The following is a 16,822-nucleotide window of genomic DNA, read 5'->3' as shown; positions in this document are numbered from 1 at the left end:
CATTAGAGATCATGAATCTGTATTTCCTATTTTGCGACTATCATTGTTTCTAAACTTGATGAACGTGAGCATTTTCATTCAAAAGCGCCTTAAAAATGCTACTTGTTCGTACTGGTGTTCCATGCATATGAAATGATGTTTTTGCTATTTCAAGCATATGCTTATTATTGAAGACGAGTTCAAGAGTAACTGTCAGTGCTCATGTCTTAACCGTTTTTACAGCATTTATTGTGTATATATCACCACAGGAACTTGATATTTATGTCGCACGTGCAGGATTCCTAAAGGACAGACGAAGTCTGGTGACTATGGTGCGACGCGGTTGAGTAAAATCAGGATCACGGCCTCAGCTGTCGAGGCCGCATTTCAATGGAGGCGAAATGACAGAACGCCTCGGTACATATGTCTATATTCACCTACGGTGAATTCAACCTATATTGAACCTACGGTGGTCAGGAATATTCCGTCTTATCCGTTTGCGGAATGCCACTTAATCATTTCGTGGTTGCGGTACGTAAACTTGCTAAACATGTGCTACCGAAGCCAAATGTGACCAAAAGTTTTTCTCAGTTTCGTTAAATATTGCGAGTGTAGAAACCACGTATTATTAAAACCTCATCACTTTATTCTTCCTGTTCCCAGGTCGTGAAATTCCACCATGCTCCCTAGGACCTAAAGGATGCCACAAAATCACGCACACTAAGCAGAAGTACTTAGTCAAGATTCAAGACCTCAGTGAACCACAACGTCGTGTACTTTAGCTTGGTGCAAATCAGAAGCAAGTCGTCAACACAATGTGCGGCCATCACTACATGGTGTACTTAAAAAAAGTAGACGTCGCTTTTAGCATCAAAATGGTGCTCTAATCCATTTCTAGAGCATGCAGGGAATTTGCGCGGGACTGCAGTGATCACAATATATCTTGTCAACAAGTGTCCGTCCGTGGGGTTGGTTCCAGGAGAGAAGCTCTTCCAGCACTGTCTCCATCGCTGTTATCACTTAAGAGCAACTTGGAGTTTCAAGAAACGATAGCTGGAACTTGATATGCCTGTTCAAGATCAGTCAGCAGAGCCTGCTCTAGATGACCTGCCTGTTGCAGTTACAGATGCAGTCAACGAGGCAATCGTCAGCGTAGGGGCGAGCCCTGTTAGACGAAAGCGGGCTCCAGAACGTAGAAAAATTTACATAGAGAACAAATCAAATTTGAAGCAAAAAATGCGCACTTAACTGGGCCTGAGCGCGACATCAAGAACAGTGCATGAAACGGAGCAAAACCTTCTTCTCAATGACCATGCTTCACTAATGAATGTACTTAAAGAGAAATTCACGCAAGGTGGTAGCTGCAGGAACAAAATTCAGATACTCACAATAGCAGCACAGTCCTAGTCACGCAATAAAATTATGATGTACTTTGGTGCCTCTGAGCGACAGGTACGTGAGGTAATAAAACTGAAGTCCTATTCAGGATTGCTGAGCACGCCGCCACAGAAGAAAGGTCGACCCCTAAGCGAAGAAGTAGCTTCTTGTATCCGAAATTTCTATGAGGACGATTCAGTGTCCCGCTGCCTCCCGGGAAAAAAAAGACGTACTGCGTGGCCATCAAAAACGTTTGCTGTTGATGAATTTGAAAGAAATGCATAGAAATTGGAGATACATTTCAAAAATGAATTGTGCATTTTCTACGTTTGCCAGCCTTCGATCTGCACATTGCGTGTTGGTGGAGGGATGTGGCACCCACGCTGCCTGCGTGTGCATGCAGCACAAAAATTTTCAGCTTCTGTTCCACGCTTCTGGATTAAGGGAGACGTGTGAAGAGCTACTGGGAACAAGAGTATGCCAGCTTAACAGTGAGGCATGCATGTTCGACCACTACAACAGTCGCCCAGGCACTAAGGCTGCCTAAACGTTACTCTGGAGTAATCTACATACTGATGCTGAAAAGAGCGAAAGCTTCTTAGTTAAACAGCGCGTCAGCGGCACGTGGTGCAACCTCGAGTCCCTTCTTCTTTAACATGATGAGTTCCTTGAAAGGCTCACGGAGATTTTGAAGGAACTCAAAGGCCAACATTTTTTGAACAAACAGCAGGCGCGTTACTTTAGACTACCTAAAACAAACCTAAGCACCAATGAAGCAGTTGTGTTAATGGATTTTGCAGGAAAATATCACTTTGTTGTGCAGGATGCACCACAGCGATTCCACTGGGACAACGCGCAGGCATCACTGCATCCAGTGGTTATTTACTAGCGAGCAAGGGAAGGAAGCTCTGATGCAGTTTCCGTCATATCCTTTTTTGTGATATCCGACAGCCTCGGTCACAACACCAATGCAGTTTGCATTTCAGGACGCAGTACTACAACAAATCAGACAAGATCTCCTCCCAATAATGCACATTCACTACTTTTCCGATGTGTCCGCCGCTCAGTACAAAAACAGAAAAAAAAACATCATCAATCTTTGCCACCTTGAGGCGGATTTTGAAATTTCCACCGAATGGAACTTCTTCCGAACACCACACGGGAAGAGTGCTTGCGATGGTGTGGGAGGAACCGTGAAGCGGTTAGCAGCAAAAGCGAGCCTACGAAAGCCGCATGAAAACAAGATATTCACACCGCAGCAGCTCTTCGCATGGACACGAGAAAATGTGCACTGCATTAGGGCAACATGGGTATCAAAGACCACTATTGATGAACCTCAGCTGCACCTCGCCGAGAGATACACGAATGCGATTCCCAATAAGAATACTCGTAAGTACCACCGCTTCAAGTCCACCTCAACGTATATTCTTCGAGTTGGTATCACTTCGTACTCGGGAATGAAGGAATATATCGAGGAAACATTCAACTGCTCGCGCTGTTTATCCTCCATAAAATATAGTTCGGAGAGAGTTATCCAGAGGAATTTCTCGTGACGGCACGAAATGTTCGGTGCACAATCGGCATGAGTACAAACTCGCGCTCATTGATCTAAAGCGCATCGCGCACCGCAAGCTCGCTTATTTATTTTCATGCTTGCACTTTCGGTATGAGATCAGTTGTCGACCATGGGTGGTACCCTTCTTAAGGCCAGGCTATCGATGCAATAAGCTTGAATAAAGTAATCGACCTGAATTTCACATTCATGCATTTCGACACATGAAAGATCCACTGGATCTTTCATTACACTGGTGTAATCAAACGAACCATGTATACCCGCAAAGAAACACTACCGGTCAGCTAATTAACCCATAGCGCAAACGTGGCGACGCCAGTAGTGCATCACTCTATGGTCATCTGGGTGAAAGTCTTTCCACGCATTACGATTTATATACACAGCAGAACTGATAGCCGGGCTAGTTGTTGTGTATTCATGTTTGATTCATTTTTGAGTGTTACTTCGCAGGCGGCTATCACTAGTAATGAAATTGGTGGCCTTAGTAAAGCTATAATAGAAGGACTTTGCAGTTGTGACTTCCTGAAATGCTCACACTTTCCGCTCCCACACATTAGTTAAAGCACTTATTGCAGCCTCCTTAAAAACGCCACCCTTCCTTCATTCTCAACAGTTCTCCAAGACGACCACCAGCGGAAATCCACAAATTTAACTATACTCCTCTTTCCTCGCAAAATCTTGGTCGTCTTGGGAGCAAAGCAGCCACCACTTTAATGCTGATAGTTTACGATAACAGGCCGGTCTTCCTTTTTCAGTTTTCAGTCATCGTCACTCGATCCTAGGAACTAACCAAGGTCAGCGGATTAAGCTTTTCTCCCTCTCGATATGACTATAACAAAAGGAGGGAGTGAAGCAAAACGTATTTTTCTTTTCTACCATCATTTAAATGCAGCACATGGCATTTAAGCCTGCCGAAGCGTTTACAGGCAAATCGTCACGGCTTCATTAACACCATGGTCACCACGTTCGCTTGAACGCGATTGTGTTGGTAAACTTTGCAGCATATCTACCATCCTACGCAAGCGATGATTTTCATGACGACGCCGTATTTTCCTATTACTAAATCCTATCGCAGGTAACGGCCTATTGAACACAACAGTGTCGCTTGCCTGTGGTGCGCGAGAACGCTATGCACGCTGTCAGCGGACATTGACATCCAATCAAATACACTCTAGTAGTGTCCGTTTTTCTGATACTGGCTAAAATCACTTCAACTAACACGTAGAACAGCTGACTATCTTGCCAAGATGTACGCCCATCAGCGAACGAAGGCTCACACCCGCGCTGGTCGTAGTTACTGCTTGGACGCTTTCCTGCGATGCCAAAATGTGTACAAGGGCAGACACAAGTGGGAGTCAACTTCAAAATTTTTTCTTGCTTAAAACAAAAATAATGCAATAAAACTTTATCATTTTGTGAGGAGTGCACATCGCTAATAAATGCGCTATTTGGAGCATTTTTACTAGGACAACCTCAATGTTCAATTTACGACTGAACATTGGCCAAAACACTTTTTCGAAAGTTTGTCGCCGGATGTACGCACTATTTCACGCTATATGCAGCTAAAGCTATTTTTCGCGCACTGTACAACTTTATGACCATTGTTTAACACAAAATTTCCCATTGCACTAAATATAATCTTTCCATAAAAAAAGTCTCAACATAGACCATATTTCTCATAATTAAGCTCATATAAAAAAAGCATGGAAGCGTCAAAATCGACGAAACATTTTGAAAGTCTAAACTCTATCATCGTTCTGCATAAAAAAGAACGTGTCCCGGCCTAATTCAGAAAGAAAGAATATTTAATAAAAATATTTTCCGAGTCCTAGTTTCGAGCTTCTCAAAAAGTTCACATAAGCATTGCTACTAAAATTTTTGTCGCAAAATATATCTCGGTGGAAGACTTCTCTCTTTAGATAGATAGTGCTCAGTATTTTTCAAGCAAATCGCAGGTGGTCGAGTGCCAAGGTTGGTACAGTTGGCGTGGAATGACCCATTATTATCTAATTTGAATATAAGTGAATGTCATCGTAGGTAATTCAAGTCGCTATTGTGTGAAATTCGCGAGACGCAAGGCAACCCCATTCTTGGATTTTTCAGATTTGTAACGAAGCACCACGCAAGAGAAAATTCGATAACGACACTATGGCGCAGAAGAACTTGCGCGATAGACACCGCAGGCATTCGAATACGCGGAGCATTACACTCTTTACCAGGAAGTGTCATGGCACCGGCACAAGTAAAAAACAAAGCAAAAAAAACAAGAAAACATAAGCTCACCTGCGCACTGACGTTCGCGTGCTTGTTTTTGTGGAGACTGCGCGAGCACCACCCCCCGATTTTGCTCCTCCAATAGGGAGGCGCAGGCCTCATCATCTGCCTTTCCTGGAGGACTCTGGGGGAAAGATAAAACAATGTCGCTGTGGTTAGTTTTATTCATGTGGCTTAGTGGCAGCAGTATCAACTGAAGGAGGGGAGCTAAGCCACGGTTAATGGTTTCAGAAGGTGTTTCTATCGCAGTATATTGTATCTGAAGATACACGTCACATTATTCAGTGTATCGAAATACAGATACGGATACCTGTATTGCGAGGCGTTTCGCGATACAGATAAAGATACTCAAAGAGTATGTAAAATAATATCTAAGATACACGTATATTCGATACTGGCCAGCACTGTCAGTAATTACCAACTCGACTAAAAAAAACTAATTGTGGAAGAAAAACATGATAGCAAAGCAACTAGGACGCAAATGAAACAGTTGGGATGCAGCCGCGTTGGTTGTTTTGGTCACGATTGTTGATGCAGCTCTGATTATATGAATCTGGCTTAGTTTGATTCAGAGGTATGTGATGTGACTCATTTTTGATTCGAGACTGCCTTTTAGGGGCGAAGCTCCTTATGCCGTGGGTCTGTCCATCCTCCGTTTGTTTATTTGTAGTAGCTACCTACTCACTCCTATTCACTCAACGTTCCAACCTTGTGCACGACATTTCAATGCCAATCACATCCCGGGCTGGACAGACGCAAACGAATTGGATGCCCTGAGAACAAGTCTTGGCAGAACCTACCTGCTTTTTTATACTAACCACAAGTATTCTTTCCGCTATATTATAGACAGAAGGGTGGAAAATGCCCATTCGGCACAGCATGAAATGTGCCTTAGCTAACTATTCCTTCGTAGCTTCGTAATTTTCCAGGATGCTGCTGGATCAATCAATTACGTGCAAGTATTCTGTTCGAGCTCAGACGGCATCTACTTTAGCTCCTGCTTCGAATTCTTTTATATCTACGCTTTACTCTTTTGTCCAATAAACTTACGAAAATTAACGCATGTGAACAAGAGTCCCCACGTCAAAGAAAAGAAATCAGCGCCGTTTCAACAGAGTCAGAACACTTCTTTCATGTTTAGCTGCGAGTGGTTGCAAGCACCTGAAGTAAAGAGATAGTGATTAGGTAATCCTCGCAGTTAATCAGGCTTGATGCGGGTGTCTATTTTTTACCGATAGGTGTAGCTGGCACCGTGGCGGCCACGGAACAACAGCGCCGCCTTGAGCCCCAAGGCACGTTGCAACTGGGGAGGGCAAGAAATGCGTGCTTACCGATTTTATCGGACACATTCAGTGAACCATGCGTTGCATCGTTGTTCCTTCCTTTCTGCCTGAATGAGCACCGCGGGTTCACAACATCAATTCCTTGCGAACAGTCACACCGTTTCTATCGTATGGTCGGAGGTCGCGGTAAGGCCACGTTTACAGCATGTCCTTAGCAAAGTGGACAACCTTATGGGAATTACGTTGACTTTTCAGAGGAACTTGAGCTAGCGTAAAAGGAACATTTGTAAATCAAAACGATTTCAGGAGTGCCTCTATTGGTGCGAGCTAGGACATGCAGACTATCATATAAAACTACTATCAAGACTAAGAATACGCTCCAATACTATTTAGCTTCAACACTGGTGCACAGTTTGTGAAGCCTACCGTATTTGTTTACGTAATAGCAGCACTCCGTAATGTTCGCTCAGTCTTCACTAATGTTCGGCGTCTGGTATTCTAAATACGTATGAAATTGAAGCATGTGTACCTCTATGGGTCTGCCTCTCCACGTTTTGTGCTTCGTACACTCCGACACCGCTCCATAGGCCGATACGCTGCAAATATCTTCAGATTTAGTAATACCCATCCTTTTGTTTATACTATCTCTAAAGCTATATTTCGGGATGTAGTTAATCAGTCGGCCGTCGATGTTCAGCAGAAACCCATAGAATGAACGTAACCGGCCTTAATCGACATATTCACCACTTGAAACGTTACAGTAATAGAAGAACTAAGAAAAGGACTACACACGAGCACAATCGTTTATTTCAGGCGAGGCACACACTTACATATGTAGATGAGGCGGAAATCAGAGAAGCTGTTGAGTACCATACGGTAAGTAATACGGTAAGTATTGCGTTGGCTGCAATAGGTAGCTAGGGTTGCATGTAGGTTGCGTAGGCGTCAACCATTCTTTCACAGTCTGTTCTTTTGCAGGTACAAAAGACGATCTAACCGACTCGATAAAAAAATTGCGAAAATTTCAGATTTGGGCCATAACTGCGTAGCGTATCAGAGATGGAAAAATTACACCTAAAAAGTCAGTAAATTGCCGATTACTTTTCTATGATTTTCTTAGACGTAACTAAATTACATTACAAACTACAGCTGGCCGGAAGTATTGACATTGCATGACAGTTACTTTTGAAAAGCAATGTGTAAAATGATGAGTAATTTTCTTAATGTTACTCGCTTGAAGTAACACACTACAATATTACATTACCAGCCCGAAAAAGCAATTTATTATTTTGTCCATTACCGCAAGAAGTAATTTAATTACTGTAATTTTAGTACCTCCATGCCTGCTCTGTCTGCACTTCTGCCCTCTACTTGTCCGATAGTGAGCACATTTTTTAATGTGTTGTAAAGTGTGGTTTCATGAATAGCTGCGCATGTTGTGTCAAAATCGAAATCACGTGGTTTCTATTTGTTGAACTCTGCTAGAAAGTAGGGAGCCATCCATGTACAGATGTGTTCAAGGGCTGAAATCCTGAAACTCTGAACATTTGTTGCGTCATTGTAATCTTTAAAATGTGCTACTACACTGTACCAAAAAAGGTCTAACATCTAATCTTGCAAAATAATAATATCATGCATACATAAACGGTTCAGCATCGGAAGGCACGTTAGTAGACATGGTGCGAATGAAAATGAGAACCTGTGAGCATTCCGGAAATAACTTATTCGACTGCTTCTGTTATTTGCTATTGTGGTGTCTATGCTCCTGAAGCTTATCTTACCAATGTGCATATAAACCCCAGGCGCGCCGCTCTTACCTGTGGTTCACATTTGCACCGTATTAACCGTTTCGTAAACGGACAATATCGAAACATACGCTATCACGTGGTCTACACAAATCTTCAAATTGAGACTTTGAAATCAGATTGCGTGCGGTCACGAATGATTTTAACGAAAGTTCAAACTGTCTCACGCCGTGTTATTCGATTTCTCTAGCTGTCTGCGCCTACTGTGTTTTTTTCTGTATTTCAGTCCGCTGCGCGCTAGCGACCAATTTCTCCAATCTAAAAAATGAATGCTTACATAGATTCGGCATTGTGAACAAACGAACATAACACGTAGATAACGCATCGGCGATAGTCTCCGTACGCCATACAGCCTAGGGAAATTACCTGCGCAGAGAATAATAATAGTTCGTTGAATGGTTTGGGTGGGATATATGCAGTGAGCAAAAAAGGAACACTCAAGTAAACATGCAATAGACAGATCACATGCGCTTCGCAGGGAAAATAAACAGTAAAAAACTTGGCTTGTTAGTTATAGAAATCTAGTTTAGGCGGTGTTCTAAAATCCCAGTACTCACGAAGCTTATACCAGCCATGCATGACGTATCTTACACCAACCGTGTTGTTATACACTATAAGGTCTGCCGTGTCATGGCAACATCATACTAATAGCTGCCAATTTGTACAAATTGGCAGCAAACGCTGCCATTGGAAAGAAAACCTTTCCGATATCTCATATGCGGGCCATTGCTGAAGGTTTAATGCCCGAATTCCAAAAACATGTCGATACCGATCTCCAAAATGTCTAGTTCCTGGGGATCGGAGATCTCCTTTCGTCCCGCGTTCGTTCTGGCGGTGTTACGTCATAAAAGTGGGCGGTCCGCAGCTCCCTTCCGCCGAGAGGAAGAGGACAGCCAATCGTCAAGCGGTGAGCGGCGAGCTTTCCGGAAGTAGACGCGCATCGTTTGTCCTCGGCAATGGGACCGTATATTTGAAAACGAAGTGTTTCTCGACTTCTAATAAATACAGAAAAGACATTGTTTTTTTTCTCAAGCTCAAACAGTTTCTGAAACAGCAATAGGTTTGAGTGCTGATATTTATTGCTGTTAGTTTTTCTAACGTGCTCGCTATGTGAAGTCGCGCACGCGAAGAAAAAGGAGAAAAGCAGCGGCTGGCGCAGTTTTTCAAAATGTCGCCGCACCGGAATGTCTGGTTTGGCTCCCGGGTGTCGGATCGTCAAAAGGAGCTTCTGCTGGCTTTTATATAAGAGCACCCACAGATAGCTATGCCGTCGGGCCCGCTGGGGCCGTCGTCCACGAGTGAGGACCGGGACGACACATGGCAGTAGCTGGTAGCGCTTTTGAATTAAGAAGTCCCTGCGCGTAAGACCACAGCCCAGTGGCAGGCCCGTTCATTTCGTTTGCACTGTTCGTTTCGAGAACCGAAAGCAACGCCGCACTCGCTCATGACTTCAAACGCATCTCGCACCTCCAACCGCAGGAGAAGCACACGTCGCAAGCGCCATTTTCTAAAAGCAGCTGTCGCGGCAACCGTAACCGCCGCATCATGCCGTGCGAAGCCGTTTGTTCGCTCGAGAGAACGCGTGCGAACGGGGTGCCTTAGACCAGTCACATAAGGGTGCCTTAGACCAGTCATGCTGTGTAGCTCACAAACATGTTAATTAAAAAAAATACGAAAAAGGTGTGTGGCGAAGACAGTTACATGCGGGTCGCAAGTGAGAAGCTCACGGGCAGCGTGCTTGAAACCCCTGCTTTAGGTAATAACAGTAATCTGGCTCAACATGACTGGCGCAAATTAGATATTGTGATGCTGTTAAAAGGGATGAAAAAAATATGGCTGATGTTCTTTCCCGACATTTATAATTCAAGAACTGGCGTTGATCAAGAAAACCTAATGTTTCGAAATCAATATGCATCCAGTCGTTTCGACCGTGTGCGCAATATGCGCGACGACTGCTACCGAACAGAACAGTCTACAAGTTCATGTCAGCCGCCGCGATGGCGCGGTGGTTACGGCTCTCGGCTGCTGACGCCAACATCGCAGGATCCATTTCGATCGCAGCGTTGGCATTCGAGTAGATGCGAAATGTTAGAGACACGCGTACTTAGATCTAGGTGCACGTTAAGGACCCCGGGTGGTCGAAATTGCCGGATCCCTCCACTACGGCATGCCTCGTAAATCATACTGTGGTTTTGGCACGCATACGTAAAGCCGCATAAACTATGCTTGCATGTTAATGTCATCCTGATGGATTCGTGACCGGAATCGGCTGCTATCTGTGGTTGTGCATATTACTGATAATTTTCGCTGTGGATCTCGAAGCGTCGAGGCGGCAACCAGGCCCGTAGCCGGCGGGCGGGGGGAAGCTAGCCCCGCCCCCCCGAAATTTTGGTGAAGTGGGTGTTTTTACCAAAAATAAATAATAAAAATAGGTGTTTTTCTCAAATAGTCACGGTTTTCAGCAAGTGCGCCCCCTCCTCCCACGCCTCCGTAAAAAATTCCTGGCTACGGGCCTGGCGGCGACACAAGGCATGCAGGATGATGCGAAACGTGTTATGCTCACTTATGTGCACTGAATCATAATACTATCTTATCACTTTTATGTCATACTAAAAAGTCTTGCATGCTGCTTTTACGTTTGTCATTTCATTACATAGACCCTCCCCTTCTAATGCCACCCTGAAACGGTGTGTATAAAGAATATAGAAATTGTAAGGAGGAATATGGTAGAGCTCCTTAGCGTGGGTATGAACAAAGCTTGAAACCAAGCCGCATGCCCTTCCTAAGGATCTCACGCTTCGACCGAGAGTCAGTAGCATGCACTGCGCGTTGTGTAGGCCGTTTGCTCTACGCAACACGCAGTGCTTTCCCTAAACGAAAACCTAATAAGCGGTAGCATATCACTCGGGTCTGCATGGAGCCACACGACTAGGAATGAAACAGTACTAAAAGGTCAAATAAAGCAAGACAAGAGAGATGCAGACACGAACGACATGCGAGACTTCTGCAATACTGTACACTCCGCGACTACAGTACAAGAGAGGCAAGAAATAAGGTAATCATCAAGTTCCGATGTGTTTACGAAATCATACGACTAGAGTCCTTAAGATTGAAAATGCATGAGGTCTCACTACTCTTGATTGGTTGATCTGATGTTAATCAAATGTGCAGTCCGGATATCTTTGTAATCAACTTGAGACTTGCTGTAGCTTCACAGTTTATTTCACTGCTGGTACTTTCGTCTTATCAAAGAGCCTGATTTTCCTATGTATACTAGCAGCACAAATGGTACGCCTTCGGCGAGTAAAGTCACATTAAGAAACAGCTTTCCGAGAGTCCAGTTAAGCTTTTTTCTTGTGGGCGTTATGCGTTTTCTTTAGTGTTTGTTGCCGCCTTAAGATGATGTAAATATTCAGAAAGTAGATCAGCGATCCAAGGAAAGTGCAATCGCTAATGCACTTTCCTCAAATCAAGTTTCTGCCAAAAAGCGAGGAAACACAATTTGATTAAACATGAGCTGCTGAAAGGTAGTGGCATAAAGAGATTAGCCTACAGGTGTGTCAGGTACGCTGATTGTCGGGTATACATCTTCTGGATACGCCTCATCTGAAGAAGATGAATTTTTCTTTTTGCCGTCTTTAACTAGCATTTGCTAGTTAAAGACGGAACGTTGAGCCTTCAAGACATACGTGCGCGATGCTCTGTGGTGACGACCGACTCATATTATGGGACGTCGCGGTGTGCGTGATGTTTATCGAGTCTCCCTGTAGCTGCTCACTCCGCGTTAGACGGCGCGAACCGCGGTCGTAGACTCTGCTGAGCTTCATAGTGAAGTGTACCACGGTTCTTCGTCATGGCTACGCAAAACAGCAGCACAGCCACACTATCACACTTTCTCATGGATCCATCTGTGGGGAATGTAACTTCGCTTACCCGACAAGTTTAACTGCCCGTATCCAGCGCTCTCGCCTTTCTGCTTCATACGACAGCTATAGAAATTGGTAAAAGTGAACATTGTTACTCAGTCGCTTACGTCCCTAGCACTCCACAACGCGACAGTAGCGTTGATTGCGGCGTTTCTTCGTAGCGCGTGGAGCTGTGGCGTTTGTTTTTGATTTCGCCGTCGTTCTGGCGAGTAATCCAACGATCACTTCATGGCGGTTCGGTGGCGCGTTCGAATAGCTTATAGAAGTTATTAACTCTACATCTGAGTGTTAAATGCTCAAAGCACGTGCATTATTATTTGAAATGGTTGTTTCGCACTCGCTAGCTTCACTTGGTTTCAGAGTAAACTTTGCAAGGGAGTCGGACATTGCAATACCCAATGACTTCCTTCTCGTTCCGAGAGGTAGTCCTACGCGTCTCGCGAAACTCCATTAGTCTGACGTCTATGGCCTACCGAATGCAGCTTCTTAAGGAAGAAACAACATTAGAAAACTCTGAAGAAAAGCTGGTCAAAAGACACTGATCAGCACAATGTTGTGAAGCAAGCAAGGAGGCGGAGAGTAAAGCACGGGAAAGGCAACGGGTGTTTAGGATGTTTGCACCATTTCGATGCACGCGTGCTTCGCTGCACGGGCTTATGATCATATCAGCCCGTGCAACTGGCTATGATATCTCTTATGTCCGTAGCTTGGTCATTTTCTTCCTTATTAGATATCTCCGGATTTCAAACAGCCTTACTAACTAGTTCATCTATGTTTACTCTGTTCCTGCTATTGCTTTGTATTTTAATCTAATTTTCACTTGCCAAATAGTTATGGCATAGAAACAGCGTAATATGAGGCTTTATTGCTGAATCGCCCCTCTGTTTAGCGCAGCAGTAGCAAAAACAAATCGGTGGACGGAGCTGGTGGAATCACATCTCATTCGGATCGCATCACGCTCATTCGGTGCATTGGTTGCAAGGTGCCGGATCACGGCACCGTACGACTAGCACTGTTACTATTCCTAGGACCACCCAAGGCAATCCACAGTTGGTCAAGTGCAAAGACATCTCAAGGCCATAATAGCTTTAAATCAATATCCTTTCCGGATGTTTTGTCACAAAGCATTTGTGTTGAAATTCCATTGTTGAATACCTTCGGCTCCGCATAACTCCGTATAGTAACCTTATTTTTTCTGTTTGATAACTAAAAAAATGAATTCATTTATTGAAACTGACACCCTCTGGCGTAACATAGTGGGATAGACTTGGACACTGGTGACGGCTCTCTAGATTTTTATGTCAGAATTCGATATTGGGAGAGCACTGCAGTTGTAGTACTAGATCTCTATCATTGTATTGGTTGAAATGAAAATGGTTTGAAATTTTCAACAAAGCTGTGAAAACCCTTTTTCAATTCGATACATTTCTGTGGGCATGAATTGCAAAACGCGTGCTTTGGAGGATTAATATCAGGTAATTGCATAAAGAGTAAGTGCCACGGTATGTTCTAGAATGGGGCGTGCGAAAATATGTGACAGTTCTATGCTCAATGCTGAAGATCGAAAATAGGCCACTCTTAGTATCCTGGAGCTTTGGAAAGCGTTAAGTGGTCTCACCCTATAGCGCTGTTCACCTCAGCCGCAGTAGACACAGTTCACCTCAGACACAGACTTACAGATATATAAATGTGTTCATATATATGTCAATACTTTTAGTAATATTATCGTTTAACATTTACTATGCATACATAGCGACAGTTACTGTAGCTCGATTTCATCCCTAATAAACAATTACTTGTAGCCGTCTGCCCAATTGGCGAACGATCTGCAACAAGCACCGCGTATTTATTATTTATTTCGTTTGAATGTATAGAAAACACGAAGACGCAAAGGAATGAGGGACGGAACAGGCTGACAACTGCCACCTAAAGGGGCACAACGCCTGCCTGCTGAACAATCGAGAGTTACCTTAATTCAAATGACTTGGCGTGTACTCTTGTCGATCACCCGCAATTACTCAGTCAATTAGAAACCGCATTTCATATTCTGGCTTCCCAGGGACACCTGCGTGACGGAGGATGTGACCATTAATCAGTACTGATTCACCTGTTCCAGGGCTGGGCAAAGATACTTTGAAATTGTATCGCGATACGATACAAGATACTCGGGCTAGAAGGATTTGAGATGCAGATACAAGATACAACACTGATTGTATCCGATACGATACATTCCAATTGTATCTTCAGATACTTCGATACATTCGCAAATTTGTTATTATATATCTATATAACGTAGCACTAAATGCCTTTGCACGAAAATGTTAGCTTGAAAACGTATTAACTGCGACCAATTTTGTTTCATTTTTATGAATGTGTGTTAGTATCTCAAAAGTTTTGTACTTCTTGCTCAAGGTATATTAGTTCCATTCCGAAACAACTTATTGGCGTTACTTTAGCTGCTTAAACATGACGGCACTTTATACTCTTCGATGATAGAGGTTTCTGCTTGTCGCTTCTGTAATTGATGCGAGTCGCTGCTCTGCTTGCCGACCAGCTAGCGGGTTGCCATGTAATCATAAGAACTTTACTAAGAAGCATCCGTGCGATGGTGCAACTACCATTGTGGAGTTCTACCATTTCCGTAAACGTATTACGGTTTTCGCAATAACGGATCACCGCACAAGGGTACTTCACCAAGGACATGTGCCGCCCAGAAACGATTCAGGCGTATGCTACAGTGGCACAAAGCGCCAGCTGGACACCGCCGCTATTCAGACTCACGCCACTTATAGCTTCGATTACCTCGTGATTAGTAACAGTAATATATTTTAGGGAAGCCGAAACAAGGAAAAGAAATATATCTAAGTAAAACAGAAAGGCGGCTGCGTATCAAGCACAGCGAATAAGCATAGGAACACCACACAGGCAGCACCCCAAAGAGATAATAATAATTGTTGCGCCCGAAAACCATATGATTATGAGAGACTATGCAATGGAGGGCTCCGGAAATGTTGACCACCTGGGGTCCTAAAACCTAAATATAACACGCGGGCCTCTAGCATTTTCCCTCCATCGGAATGCGGCCGTCGCGACCTTCGGGACAGCAGTCAAGCACCATAACCACTATAGACCACCGCGGCGGGTAACCCCTAATTAGCTATGAGAATTAAATTCAGTGCCTAAAAAATAGCGTAAAACGGCTCGTTGGGACGCTCATGAGAAAAACGTAGGATTTGGTATACAGTGTTTCTCGAATACATTTGCTAACATATTTAAAATGGCTCCTAATAATTTGTATTATCATAATGGAAACTCAATTTTGCGATTTTACTCAGTAGTAAGCAGAATTTTTGTTACTGTATACGCGCCCTGTTTATTATATATTTGCTCTCAACATCACCTTTTAAATTCAAGTTGATTATAGTATGTAAACAGTAGCAGAAATGACGCAGACAGTTAAAAGCAAGAATAAAGCAGAGAGCTTACCTTGGCAGCACGTTAAAGATATATTGCCGTAAGCAGACCAGAAGAAAGTTATATAGAATAATATGTAATTTATGTGATGGAAAAGAAGGACAGCTCAGAAAGAACTTTCTGCTAATAATGAAATTATGATTTTAGAAACTCTTTGAATAAATGAAAAAAAGACGCCAAGATAGCGGTTGTTATGTGAATGCTTGTTCCGTTAGAGCCGGCATCGGTACCGGTTGTGCTATAGCTAGTGGAATATCATTTGCATATAAGTAAATCTTAGTGCATGTAAGTCAAACTTACATACACGAGATCCATTAAATCGCGAATGTGCGAAAGCCATCCAGACGCAGAGCAATCCCCCAAGCTTGCATTCTTCAGACTTTGTAACGAAGCACCACAAAAGAGAAACTTCGATAATGACACTACAGCGGCATCAGAATGTGCGCGAAAGACGCCGCGCGCATTGGAGTACGGGGCACAGGACAGATGGTGACTGCCAAGTGTAGCGGCACTGACACAACTAAAAAGAAAAAGCGATAAAACGAAAGGTCGGCTGGGCGCGTACTTTCGCGCGCTTGTCTATCGAGACGACGAGAGCGCCAGCACGTGACCCTGCTCCACCAATAGGGACGCTCACAGCTCATCTCCTATCCTCACTGGAAAACTCTGGTGAAAGATAAAATCCTGTCACGGCCTTTATTTTATTCTGGCGACTTAGTGGCAGCGGTATCAGGTTGAGAAGCGGCGTTCAGCCAACGTTTATCGTTTCGCACGGTGATGGTGCGATCGCAGTATCTTGTATCTTAAGATACTCGATACATTCTTGAATGTATCGGAAATACAGATACTGATAGACGTATTGCGAGACGTATCGCGATACAGATACAAGATGCCGAAAGAGTATCTAAGATACACGTATCTTCGATACTGGCCAGCACTGACCTTGTTACAACCCCAATAAAGCGAGTTTGCCCAGTTAGCTCCTTCGAACTCATCAAATATGTCCGCTAGCCTAGCTTTGTTGGAGAAGGGCCGCGTGTTTAATGTTCCCAGGTTCAACTTCAAGTGGCCGCGTTCCCGGGTCCATTAGTTTCTTAGACCAGAATCGCCGCGTTACGAGTCTGGTCGTGG

The sequence above is a fragment of the Rhipicephalus sanguineus genome, chromosome 4, assembly GCF_013339695.2.
Source record: "Rhipicephalus sanguineus isolate Rsan-2018 chromosome 4, BIME_Rsan_1.4, whole genome shotgun sequence".
NCBI lineage: Eukaryota > Metazoa > Arthropoda > Arachnida > Ixodida > Ixodidae > Rhipicephalus > Rhipicephalus sanguineus.
Note: the sequence above shows the minus strand (reverse complement) of the source record.